The 13,057-nt window shown below is 39.3% G+C and overlaps 1 long non-coding RNA gene across 1 annotated transcript; it reads left to right on the forward strand.

Moving 5' to 3' along the window:
* Positions 1-7,146: 7,146 nt before the first annotated feature.
* LOC124160782 lies at positions 7,147-12,834 on the forward strand. The gene is made up of 3 exons (XR_006865236.1): positions 7,147-7,223; positions 10,135-10,410; positions 12,503-12,834. It is a non-coding gene; the product is annotated as an uncharacterized LOC124160782 (long non-coding RNA).
* Positions 12,835-13,057: the final 223 nt, after the last annotated feature.

A 13,057-nucleotide genomic window follows, 5' to 3' on the forward strand; every position in this document is an offset into this window, starting at 1 on the left:
TATTATTTAAAAAAATATCATTATTTATTTTTTCCTTATTTTGACTTCATTTAATACTTGTTAAAGTAATTCTTGGAGTGTAGGTCAGCGTATGTTCTGCAAAAAAGTTATAGCCAATGTTTGTGTTTATTTAAAACCATATTCAGAACTTAATTGTGTACATATTTATTGATAATGATATATTATTGATATTATATTATTATTATATTTATAGATAAATTATATAATGCACACAGTTATGCCCTGATGATGGTTTTAAGTAAACAGAAACGTTGGCTATTACTTTTTTGCATAACATAAGTTGACCTACACTCCAAGAAATATTTTAACATAAATAACATTGTGAGGGGAATAAATTTTCTAATTTAGATAATTTATTATAGCCTGCATTCAGGGGCGCAGCTCGGAATTAAGGCTAGGGGGAGTTTTAGGCGCAACTAACACTTACGGGTGTGGAGGTATTGCATACCCAATAGTGTAAGCAGGAGTTGCAGGGGAGATGCGGGGGCCCTCCTCCAGAAAATAATTAAGAATAATGGTTCAAAATGGCGAGTTTTACGGTTTTCTGAGCGATATTTGATTAATCCTAACACTATTTGGTAAGAAATACCGATTCAAATAAGTAAAATGGATTAAACTTCAATATTCCTTTGAGTTCTGGGGGGGATTTTATCCCCCGAAACCCCCCCCCCCTCGCTGCGCCGCTGCCTGGAATAGTCATAAGTCTGATTCACATGTGACGCAGGTATAAGGTACTTCGCATCCCAAGGGTACAAGAGAGATTAAGCATACCAGGACTTACACGGAGATAACTTGATGGGAGTCACTCGCAATACAAAAATTGTGCGAAAAATCCATGGAGAAAGAAATCGTTCGCCTCGGCTAGGATTCAAAGCAGGATTTCCGATCGAATTATGCGTTGTTCATAATTGCTCGTTGTTCAAATAATGCTACCAAGGCGTCATATTTGTGGACAAAGGCGGACAAGGACTCCTTAGCATATGAAATCACAAGAGGACCAAATTGTGCGCCTCAGCCGGAGAGGAAGGCCCCGTGCGGACGATTTGGACTGCTTGTGGCATATCGAATGCTCAGCAGTCCATACCACCTTGCCCGGTAGAGTATAAGGAAATATCCAAAAGTGGGAATAACGCGTCGGTAGCTCAACCGGCTAAAGCATGTACTGGAACGGATATCGGGGGATCCTGGCTCGAAACCCGGTCAAGCGGTGAATGATGGTTGTTGCTTCTCATTGGATTTTTCGCACAATTGGTGCAATAGAGACTTGAGAACCTTACTAGATGCCCTGTTGCTGGAAGCTCTGGGCGATTCATGACTTGGAATGCTTCCCTTACTGAGATCGCAATGCCTCCAAAGCATCTAACAACAAACTCATGACTATACAGAGCAGTGAGGCAGCGAGGGGGGAGGGGTTTTGAGGGATAAACCCCCCCCCCAATAGCTCACAGAAATTTTTAAGTTTAATACGTTTTACTAAATTGTATTGATATTACCAATAGAAAAGCGTAGAGATTAATAGAATACCCCTCAGAAAGCCGTATAACTCACCATTTTAAACCATTTATTATTAAATTTTGCAATTTATTAATCTCGCACCTACCGCTTATCCTGGTGGGTATACCATACCCCACACACCCTTGTATTAGTTGCACCTTATCCTCCCCCAGCTTTAATTCATGGCTGCGCCCCGGATAGGGAGCGCTTGCCTCGAGGCCTCTGTAATAAAAATTGGTTCGTTTTCGACCGAAACGTAATCCGTATTCTTAAGGTTCAAATAAACATCAGATAGCCGTGCTTAAAATTTTGTGAATAATCGTTTTCCAACCTCATAAGAGTGAAATTGCATACTTTTTATAGACAGTGTGCTGAATTACTACAGTAAACACTTGGTACCGCAATATACTTTTTCCGCTAAAAATTCAGTTTATTCACTAGAATATTAATCCCAAGAGTCTCCCGACTTTCGCGGGCTAAAATATACCGCCCCCACTAATCTTACGCCGTGACGTCATAATTCAGTAGGAGTCCAAGCTCAGTAACGTCGTAACTTCAGGTTTGGAAGAGCCACGTTGCGTTTAAAGGAGAACATGGCTGAAAGAAGGAAAAATTACATGTGGTGCATTGTTCCTCTGTGCAATAACACCCCAGAAAAAATGTTCGTCTGCATTCCCATGGAGGATATTAGAAGAAAATCCTCGATGCATGCCGTCTGTCGGGATGAGCGTTAGGGAAAAATAAGAGTATAACAAACCTTGTGCTATGTGAGCGAACTGGTATAACTGGTATAGCGAACATAGACTAGGTATCTGTCTATGATTTTCTTTCCTCTTTTCCGTGATAGGATGTTGCTGCCGAAGGACACAGCGGCGGGATGAGGAGGAGGGTCCGGCCGCCGAGGGCCCTTGCCCGGAGGAGACGGTGACTCCGGGGGCGGACGTGGAAGCAGTGGACAACACAAGGGAACCACCACCATCCACGTCCCCTGTGCCCCCGGAGGCGGGCACACCACCTTCGCCCGCCTCACTTCCTCCTCCGGGAGAAGAACAAGATCAAGATGAGGGCCCTGCCAGGGGGAGTAGTGAGGTGCAGGACCATCCAGGGCCAAACGATCGCCTCCACCGGTCAATGCTCCGAGAAATGGAGATATTGAGGCTAGATATCGAAGACTTGCTAGCGGAGATTGACCGGCTGGAGGCGATCATTGAACATCTGCTAATACACCTAGACCTCCAGGCCCTGGAGCAGAGACCGCCGCGGGTCGGTCCTGGAGGTGACCGGTAAAAACATCACCACCCATGGCCCGCGGTGAAGTCGGAAGTCCCACCTCATGAGGTAAGTGAAGGAGGGGGTCAAGAACCCTCCCCCAAATACTTGCATAAAATTTTACTATCCACATTGCCTTTCGGCTACGTATTTTTTCTCCGTTGTTGCAATGGTGCAGGGGCGCAGCTAGGACTTAAGGCTAGAGGGGGTTTATGGGCACAACTAATACTGGGGTTTCTGGGGCTGTGGAATACCCGCCTGGGTAAGGTATGAGGTGCGGGGCACTCCTTCAGAAAATTTTCGATATAAATGGTTCAAAATGGTGAGTTTTACGGTTTTCGGAGGGATGTTTTATTAATATTGACACTATTCTGTAAGTACTGTTATTCCAATTAAGTAAAATGGATTAAACTTTTAAAAAATTTCTGAGCCCTGGGGCGTTTTATCCCCCAAAACCCACCCCCTCGCTGCGCCACTGCAATGGTGGATATATTTTAGATCCTTTGTGACTATAGCCCGCCACCCTCAGGTCGACACATGCACTAGATAAAATGAAAACTTTTGAAAATAACCTCTTTCTAAGAAATTATTTAGTTATCTTTCCTGCTAATTTAACCTGCTAAAATGAATTAATACACAAAAAAACATATTTTTAATGGCAAGAACTTATTTCTGTGAACAGCTTATGAAAATCCTTAATGACAAATGTAATTACAGTCAACGCACATATTATTAGTTTTTGAGTGACATTATCTTTAATGTTAATATATGATAGAGTTTTAACTTAAATCAGTAAATGATGTCTATCTTCAATCATGTATATTCACTACTTCAGGGCCATAACACCTGGGCCAACTCCCTGCTACATGGGCGGCCAACCACCCAAAGGTAAGAGAACCTTACTCTCTTTTCATTTTTAATTGTTGCAGCTTTTTTTAACAAAAAGTATTCATCCCTCTCTTTCACAGCACTACAAGACTAAGATATGTACTTTCAGCTATTATAATAAGGATTATACCACCCCAATTAAACAGTGTAACCTCCTTTTTTTGCCGCCTCCCCTCCCCTCTCTCACTTGTACTGACGAAAGGGCCTCGACCAGCATAACCAAGAGCAAACTGGAAGGGCATGCGACAAAAAGAGGACATTATTTCTAAATGTCCCTGCTCATTCCTCAATATCTATTTTGGCATGTATTCTGCTGTAATCCTAACTTAGTACATTTAAAACCCTAGCAAAGATGACAACTGCAGGCAGACGGAACCCACATAGTATTATGTGTAGGGATGGTCGAATCAGATACAAATATCCACAGATATTGCCCTTCATCAGATACATCAGATCCAAAGTCACAGAAGACATAGGATCTAGATGCAAAATATTAAATAATAGCTTCAGTGCATTCAACTCCCCACAAGGCTGGAAAGAGTTCCGAATCTCTCTTTGAATGCACCGTCGCATGCAATTCTTGTCCTACTCATGAACCGTTTTGCTTGAAAACTCTCGCAGAGGCTACGTAGGAGTATTTCAGCAGTGGAAAATAAAAAAGGCAAAATATAATTGGCACATATTGTGACTCTTCCCAAGAGATTGAACATTCATCAGGGGAATCTCAGCATCAGTAATTTAAAAACGCATCTGGATTCGAAAATTTCCGATCAGAAAGATCCAGCTCCGAAAATCAAGGATCCGAAAAAATCCTGGATTGGCCCATCCCTAATTATGTGGGTTCCATAATGCTGTTTACTGTTAATATGGGGTATTAATAATCCTGCTCACGGCAGTGCCCTGCGAGGTGCCTCCAGTATACATCTATGCTTCTTGCCTGAGAGAAGGCTTTGCCGCTTTGACTGCGATGCCCCTAAGCACGTGCCTATATATGTATCCTTAAGGTTGAACAGCCCCAGCATGCAAAAAACATTCACTCAAAGTGCCTATCAATTTCCAAGGGTATATGTGTCTTATCATCATTAAAAAGGCCAATATGACATGCATTTTATCATTCTACTTGAAAGAATAACCAGGAGCAATAGCATGTGTTATAAGTAGAGCAGATGATCCAATATTCATCTTAACTCTTGAACGGCTAGCGTGCCCATATGGGCACAGCTGCAGTGGTCTAAATAATTTCGTATAAATTCCGACCCAAACATTATAGAGCATGCTGTTTTCTCCAAAAATGATTACAATGTATCACTTTATTCGGTTCGTGTGCTTACGGCCAGCATTTGTACCAGCAGTTGACTGTGGCATGATGGGTATTCTTACTCACTCTGTTCGAGGTGGAAAAAGAGGAAAAATGGCGAAGTGTCTTCAGTAAATGCGATTTTTTTCCTTTTTATTTTTTATATTCGGCTAAGTATTTAATCTTATCCTCATAATGAATGATGTCAACTTCGGTTTCTTTTGCCAGTATTGTGATATCTTTCGTATGAAACAAGGAATTTGAATTTATTTTTGGGTGATCCCATATGGGCACGCTAGCCGGTAGCCGGGGGTGTCTTTTTTGGCTGGTGTCCTTCGCTACAAACGTCATTATTGGGTCTGTTATCAAATAATCTCGATGTAAAACGCTAATTTTTTGTCAATCTTTCATTTTTTTCTTATATCACTCGATTTTAACGACTTCAATATTTTTTGCTGTATTTTTTTGTAATATTTCCATTAATTTTTAGTACAAAAATACATTTTATACTATTCAACACTTTTATTCATGGTGCTTGCGTTATACTTTGCTCAACTATCCAGTATGAAGAATGATAGGGCTATTTTCTACCACTGGTATACATACCCAACAATCAAGTGCATGGTGGAAGGGTTAAGGATGAGAAAGCTAAAACATGATGAATCCATGATAAAATATTTTGGCAATCATGGCTACAAACAGTTCATACGGGGTGAAACTATAAGTTTCGGCTTTAAAATATAGTGCTTGAATGCTCCTCAAGATTACTTGGTGGACTTCAGCATATAGCAGGGACTGAGTGCTGAATAAAAAAATAACTACCATAAATTCGTAGGTAAATGCTCTTCGTATTTGCTTATCATGTTGGACAATTTACTAGAGCAAGCGATAAATCTTTTCCATTTATTTTGACAATAGGTTTACTAGCTTTCCTCTTATAAATCAGTTAAAATCTCAAGGATGTGAGGCTACTGGAACAGTTGTGAGAAAAAGGATACTCAAAGGTCGAAAAAACAGCTAGCTAAGCGGCCCCGCTCCTCCCATGCTTTCGCACGGGAGAAAAAAGGGAATATTGTTGTTGTTAGATAGAATGATTTTTCGGTAGTGACTGTCAAGTCACCTTGCCAATGTGTACACCCACTCTCAAATGTCACGAGATTCCCGCGTGTTACCTCAAAAATGGTACAAGTTAGGCAGCCAGCAGTGGCAGAGCAGCTCTATATACAATATTTAGATAGGCGGAACTGATCTCACGGATCAAAATATCAACAGGTACAGGAATGCTATCAGAGGAAAAAATGGTGATGGTCCACATGAAGCTATTTCCTTGATGCTGTCATTGTAAATGCCTGGATCAATATGGAAAATTCTGGTTCAAATATACCGCAGTAAACCTTTAGGCGAGAGATTGCACAAGTGTTTTTGTAACGAAAATGTACCTTTTCCAGAGCTGGTGGTCGTATTTAATATTCCCTATCAAGTGCAACTAATCATAGCCAGTCTGATGACATAAGGTATGATGGCAGGGATAACCAATTTGTCCTGGTTCATAGACGCCGATGTTCTTATGAAGAATATTCTTTCCGCGCGCGCTCAGACTGTGCTAAGTGCCCTGGTGTTTGCCTTCAATGAAATTCTAACGATAATACTCGGCAATTGAAAACCCAATATATAGTATTCAAAAACTCTACCAGCAATAAAGGACTAATTTTGTTAATAAACTCATCGATAACGTGTTTTTTTATTCAATAACTGTTTTCAAATCTGTGTTATATACTGTTAAGATCTTTGGACAGCCAAAAAAATGTTTAAACCGAAAAAAATATAGTATAATGACTTGAAATTACTTCAAATTGCCAAATAAAAGGAGTACTATAGGTAAATGCGAAAACATATGGCGTATCACGCAGTAAAAATAAGAATTATGATGGTTCGAGCGATTCTTCTGCAGAATGCAGACCGGTGGCCGGAACGGCTAGCGTGCCCATACGGGCACACCCCCTCTAGCAAGAACGAATCAACAGAATTTTAAAACTAAGTGTTTTTCTGAATCCTTAGGAGGTAATCAATCAGTTTTTAACGGAAAAACATAATAAAACTCCGAAAAAAAAACTCCGCTGTTTAAGGGTTAAGCTGGCTCATGATGAATATCATTTAAATTGTTTTTTTTTCAGCCATAACACCTGGCCACTCATCCCGCTGCGGAATTAGGGGAATGACACCTGCCCCAGGCCTGCAGCACATCATCAAAACGGTATGAGATTTGTTCGTATTGTCATTTTTCCTCATACACATATATATATTCCATATTCCAAAATCCCAAAAACTATACACTGGCTCAGGGACTATAATTTGGAACTCACTTGGAACTTAAGCCTTTGCATCAGCACTCAATGTATTCAAGCACAGGCATTTGAATATGTATTCAAATGACTACCTAATTCAGGACAATGTGGATGGAATCAAAGAATTACATAGTCTAAGGTATATTTTCATCACTGATGGACCCATTCAGTTTTTCAATCTCAGTCCTAACAGTTCCTTCCTCACAATGAGAACTTTTATGTTGCATGGGCATACCCAGTGGAATGCAAGGGGGGCAACTGCCCCCCTCCCCACCCAGAAGCGAAAATTTAGTTTAAAAAAAAGTTAAGAACAAATTTTCCTTTTGAAGAAAAATAATATTAGCTGGAGTCATGAAAATAAAATAAACATCATTATTCTTTCAAACAAATAAGTATAAAAACTAATAAATTGCTGTCATAATTTCCTTAAAACTTTGGCTTCATTAGCCTTTTCTCTTCACAAAAGTTACAACTTGAATAACCAAAGCTAGTTTCCCCCCCACCTAGATTTGATTCTGGGTACAAGCATGGAAAGTTGTAATAATTTGGTACCAAAGTAATTACGAAAGGAATACAATAAGGAACATTTACATCTGGAAGAAAGTTTTGTGTCAAATAGTTCAATACCCACACCAATGTTCATGGCAGATGATGTGGTATACTTTTTTCTCCCTGTAGCCTTGCTGTTTCCTGCTGAGAACAATTTCCTCATGTGATACGTGTATGTACCCACTACAGATGAACTTTGCCTCTGATTTCCTTCATGCATTTTACCACCTTCTGATGGAAATAGCAAGTAATTATCCATCCCCATGAAGGAAATGGAGTGGTTATTGATTTTTTCATATTTTTTAATTCCATCGTGTGCATGATCATATCAAATTTCCAAAATATTATGACACCGGTGGTAAAAGTGCCATGCCAAAAATGTTTACCCTTTTGCAGGGACCTATCGCCTACCCTCTGGGAATCTACCTGTGTCACATGCCGCAATAGCACTGAGCACATGGCAGGGAAAGAAAAGAATGAAATGAAACTCCCTTTCTCAGCTCTGCTTACATGTTTTACTGAAAATCTTCTCTGCTACCAGCGTTTGAGATAGCCAATATATGTAAAGCCATCTAATAGTCATTGCTTATTTTGGGGTAATCTGCTGATGACATCTTAGTCATTGATAGTTAAATACGGATAACGTCCTTACGGAATTATGTATTTCATTCAAAAGAATTAACAAGTTAATATAATAAATAGCAAAAGAGGAATAACCTCTTGAAATTTGCTGTATCTTTCCAGACACTGGATCACGTCTATCGTGGAAAACTGAAGGTCAAAAGTCAATACTTAATTGTCCATTTGAAAATTTGGTTGATAAGGTAATCTTGACAAGACCAATTAATTTCCCTAATTGTATGATTCTTGATGTATGACGAATTTCAATAATACATTACGCATGTTATCCTTTTTTCTCATTGCATGTGCAAGGCACGTAGCCAGGTAATATATGATCAAAATGACCTAGGTACTGAATCTAAATTAGTCATCTTTTTTCCTCCATCACCCACCATTTTTGGGGGAAGTCCTTCCTCCAACTTTCATCATTTTGCTATCATTTGGTGGAATGAAAAGGATTCTTTAGCATTTATATTACTTATTAGGGTTTTGAGAGGTACAAAGTTCTAAAAGATGATCATTTATGCTAAGGAGATAGAATTGGGGGGGATTAGTAAACAGTCTCTATTTTTCAGGGTCACATGGCATCATTAGTTCTATCAACATCTAGTTCTATGCATTTAATTACAGTAAAAAACCAAGCCTTCATCTTCTGTAAAAATTTCAGTGTTGACTGTCATGTACTTGTAGGAAAAAATTTTTATGCCCTTTACAAAGAGATTGGCATCCATTCACATGTAACTTTGTGCCATATGTTACAGCAGTTTGACCAAATACCAAATATTTGGTCAAACTACTGTAACAAGTGGTGCAGCAAACACTTGGAGCCCAATCCTAGAGCTCACGGCCAACTTGGCAGCCAGAGTAAAATTTATAAGCAGTTTGAAGAATTAAACGCTTAATTTGCTAGTCATTTCACCAAAAAAGCATAGCAAAAAATAACAACAATGAATCTTCACAAACGTCAGACCATCTCGGAGGGAGTGGGTTAAAGTCCTCGCCTGCCAAACCAAAGGTCGTGGGTTTGAGTCCTGCCCGGGTAGGTTGCCCCTACCCTGGGCATGGTTGCATGTGAAAGTCATCATTTCATGTTACGTATTTCCCCCGTTGTGAAAGGCCTGAAATGAGCTGTTTTTTGGGCGATGTAAACAAATAAAATAAATCAATATAACAACCTTTGTCATATTGTTTTGAGAAACTTTATGTGCAAAAAATCTTAGGCTCAAAAATAGTAATTCATCAAAACTTGAGGAAGTAGAACAATTTTACTATCGGGCAAAAACTATAAAGAAATACAGATTCAGCTGTAACAATGTCAGGGAAGGAATAGAATTTGCAAATGAGAATATTATATCCTTCTTTCACTTCCGTCTCGTAGCAACCATTACAATGTTTTCTTACTTCTAAAACTCTCTCTTCTTTTTTCTCTTAGTTTACGGCGGGATTTATTTTATTTTTCTTGTTACTTCCATTTTTTAATTAGCTTCATACCGAATTTCAGGTCCCATATATTCTGTTTGATAGAAGTACCTATTGTTGTAAATCATCCATTCAAAATTGTTTGTATTTGTTTTTTTTACATTCAAACTGTTTTGTTTTTTTTGCATTGAAAGCAATGGTATATTATTTCTCAATTACATTTTCTCTTAGATTGGTAGACATCCGAAGGAATGATCCATTTTCTCCATTGATAATGGATCATACGCCTGTGAACCAGTTGGATGTATTCCTGCCTGAATCAATGAAGATTGCCTCTACTTGCAATAATTTACATCCAACGAGAATGATTTTTGTGAATGACATTGCAGCTCTTTTCTTCTGAAGGTTAAGGTGAAGATGATGAGTTGCAAGTAGCCTCCATCCCAGGCTCCAGTCTGGCACAGAAAAAGATTGTTCATGGTGGTTTATCAACCGTTGATCTCAGAGGTATTAATACCTACGTTTCATATTATTCAACCGGTGCCAATTACTGTACGTTATTTTTATTAGAGTAGTATGTACGTGATTTCCTCCAATATTCAAGCGCATCATTTTTTACTTTCATTCAGGGGTGTACTTAATGATATTGAATCGAACCATTGCCACCTCTTAATATGAAATAATTTGCTCAGCTGCCATTAATTTATGAATGATCACTGCCTTTTAAGCAACAATTACCTGAACGAAATATTTTGCAAAAACATATACTTTATCTCTAGTACCAAATAGGGTAGTTTCCGATTTTTATTTTATTTCCCAAATGTAAAGATTATTACTCCTGGAGTACGAATTTCACACTTTTAGATTTTTAAATGACGATATCTATTTTTCGAGATAAAATGAAGAGTGAAAATTTTCAAGTGCGCGAAAATGCGACGGCTAAGTAGGAATGATGGGAAAAAGTCCGTGTGACGTATTTCTGGTTCTCCTGCCGCCTTGTAAGGTGACCTTGGAGTGAGGCTTGAGCGCTGATACGACGCAGGCTGCTAGCATGTAGCCGAGTACCCTGCTAGCAGGTAGCGCTTGGTTTTAATAAGGATTATTATTCCCCTATCAAACGACGGAGATTTTCCGAACTTAGGTATTTTTAATGTGTGATTATTAAGAGATGTTTCCCTGAGCTCTGTGCCTTATCAATGCATTAGTAATCGACGATGTAAAACTCCTATCTACTCGTATAGAAACTAGGTCCCTGTGACGTCACGTGGAACAGAATCGCATTGGCACCAATCTGACCTTTTCCAAATGAGGTTAAAATTGACCGTTTCCATTGGTCTAAACTGGGATTTCTAAAACCAAATAATTTGTACATTATGAATACACTAATAGTGGGCAAGGAATCACAATCGATGCATTTCGTTTTCTTTGATGAAGGAAACTACCCTATTGACGCAAGTAAAAATTTAATTATTGTAATCAGAGATAATAGGTACTTATCACGCCTTTCAATGATACTTTAGGTCATCATAATAATTTACATTGCTGTTCTTCCCTGTCGCCTGTTCATTTCCTTGCAGTACATCAGACTAAACATGTATATGTTGTGTAATGAGACACATAATTTCTTGCTGTGTTGAAAGAGTTGAATACAAAATTATTTTTCTATTTAAAGAGCTACTAGCTAGATGTATTAGCTATAGCAAAATTACTACTGACATGATACTGCTACTGGGACTTGATTCCTGGTAACAGGTTTCATGGAACAGGTAATTCAATGGTTCACCATTTCCTCCTGAAAAACTTTAATACATATGAGTCAAGGTTTTTGGGCATTCCTCCGCGTTGTGTTGTTCAAGACAGTTTCTCCAGTCATCTAGCTGTCGTCTTCAGGTCGGAAGTAGTGATGCGTAAATTTCGCCGTCTTATATAGGAAATTTAGGGATATTAGGTCGGTTCTGATTGGTTGGATCTCAGGTGGGCTCTGATTGGTCATTGATGTAGAAGACCCTTTACCATGTGTTGGCTAATGTGTAGCCGTCTTCTCTGTTGCAGTTCTCAGGATGCTTAGCTATCTTTATAGCTTCTGGGATTAGCCTAGGATAGTAACGGCATTCGTTACGCAGGGTTTAAGCTCATCGAAATCCACAGTGTGGCAGGGTTCTGACCACACGTGCTCCGACACGGCGGAACTGCTTCCTCTCCGTGGCGCGTTCATGTTCCCTTTCTGTTGGTTTAGATAGATTGGCACCTCTGACCCGAAGGCGCCCGCAGGATGGCTGTAGAAACTGTTGTCCCCTATGTAAAACCCAACATGGAGGAACGTCTGAAAGCTGAGACTGATATGACGAAATGCCATGCAAACCTCACACATAAATGGAATACACGTGTCTAAAATGCACTAATAGAAAAGCAGGTAAAGAGTGTTTTTGATAGCAATAACCTCATACATACTTGAATGAATCGATGATTGAATGGGAAATAGTTTTCAGGTCAATAATATCAGGTTTTATCAATTTTGGTACACCATTCCTCTATAAAGTTTTTAAGGATTCTGTCATACTAATATCCTCTTTTTCATTTCTCTCTCATGTCATTTTAGATACTCTGCAGGTGTGTGCAGATTCTTATCCTCCTCACTTCTGAAGGACCACCCCCTTGCAGAATTGTTGAAGCTGTCTCCCCTCCAGTAGCAGCTGAATTTTTTTCTTCATCGTTCCTTCTCTCGCTGCAATCCCAATGGAAGTAGCTGATTCGGTGGCTTGGCTGTAATTTTGTCATTTTTTTGTGTTCCTGAGCAAATCCAAAATCCAATTTCCTAGTAGACTTAGGCGAAAGATTGGAATCATTGCTTCGGCCTCCTCATCGCATCACAGCGGAAGAGAATTGACTTAAATGGCCAAATATTCTATGGTTCATCATGAAAGGCTGTTTTTTGAATGCTAATTAGTTTTCTGGTCAGTAAAAAGATCCATCCAATATGCTGTATTTTTTCTTTCTCTTGTTGCTTCTTTCAACGCAATCTGACGGAAATAAGTGAATCTGGTGGGCTGGACTCATTGATGGCTGTAATTTTGGCATTTACTGATACTCCTAATGAATCCTAAATCCCATTTGGGAGCAGTATTAGGAGAAAGATTGGAATGGATACTGCCTC

Source organism: Ischnura elegans, chromosome 6, assembly GCF_921293095.1.
Source record: "Ischnura elegans chromosome 6, ioIscEleg1.1, whole genome shotgun sequence".
Classification (NCBI taxonomy): Eukaryota; Metazoa; Arthropoda; class Insecta; order Odonata; family Coenagrionidae; genus Ischnura; species Ischnura elegans.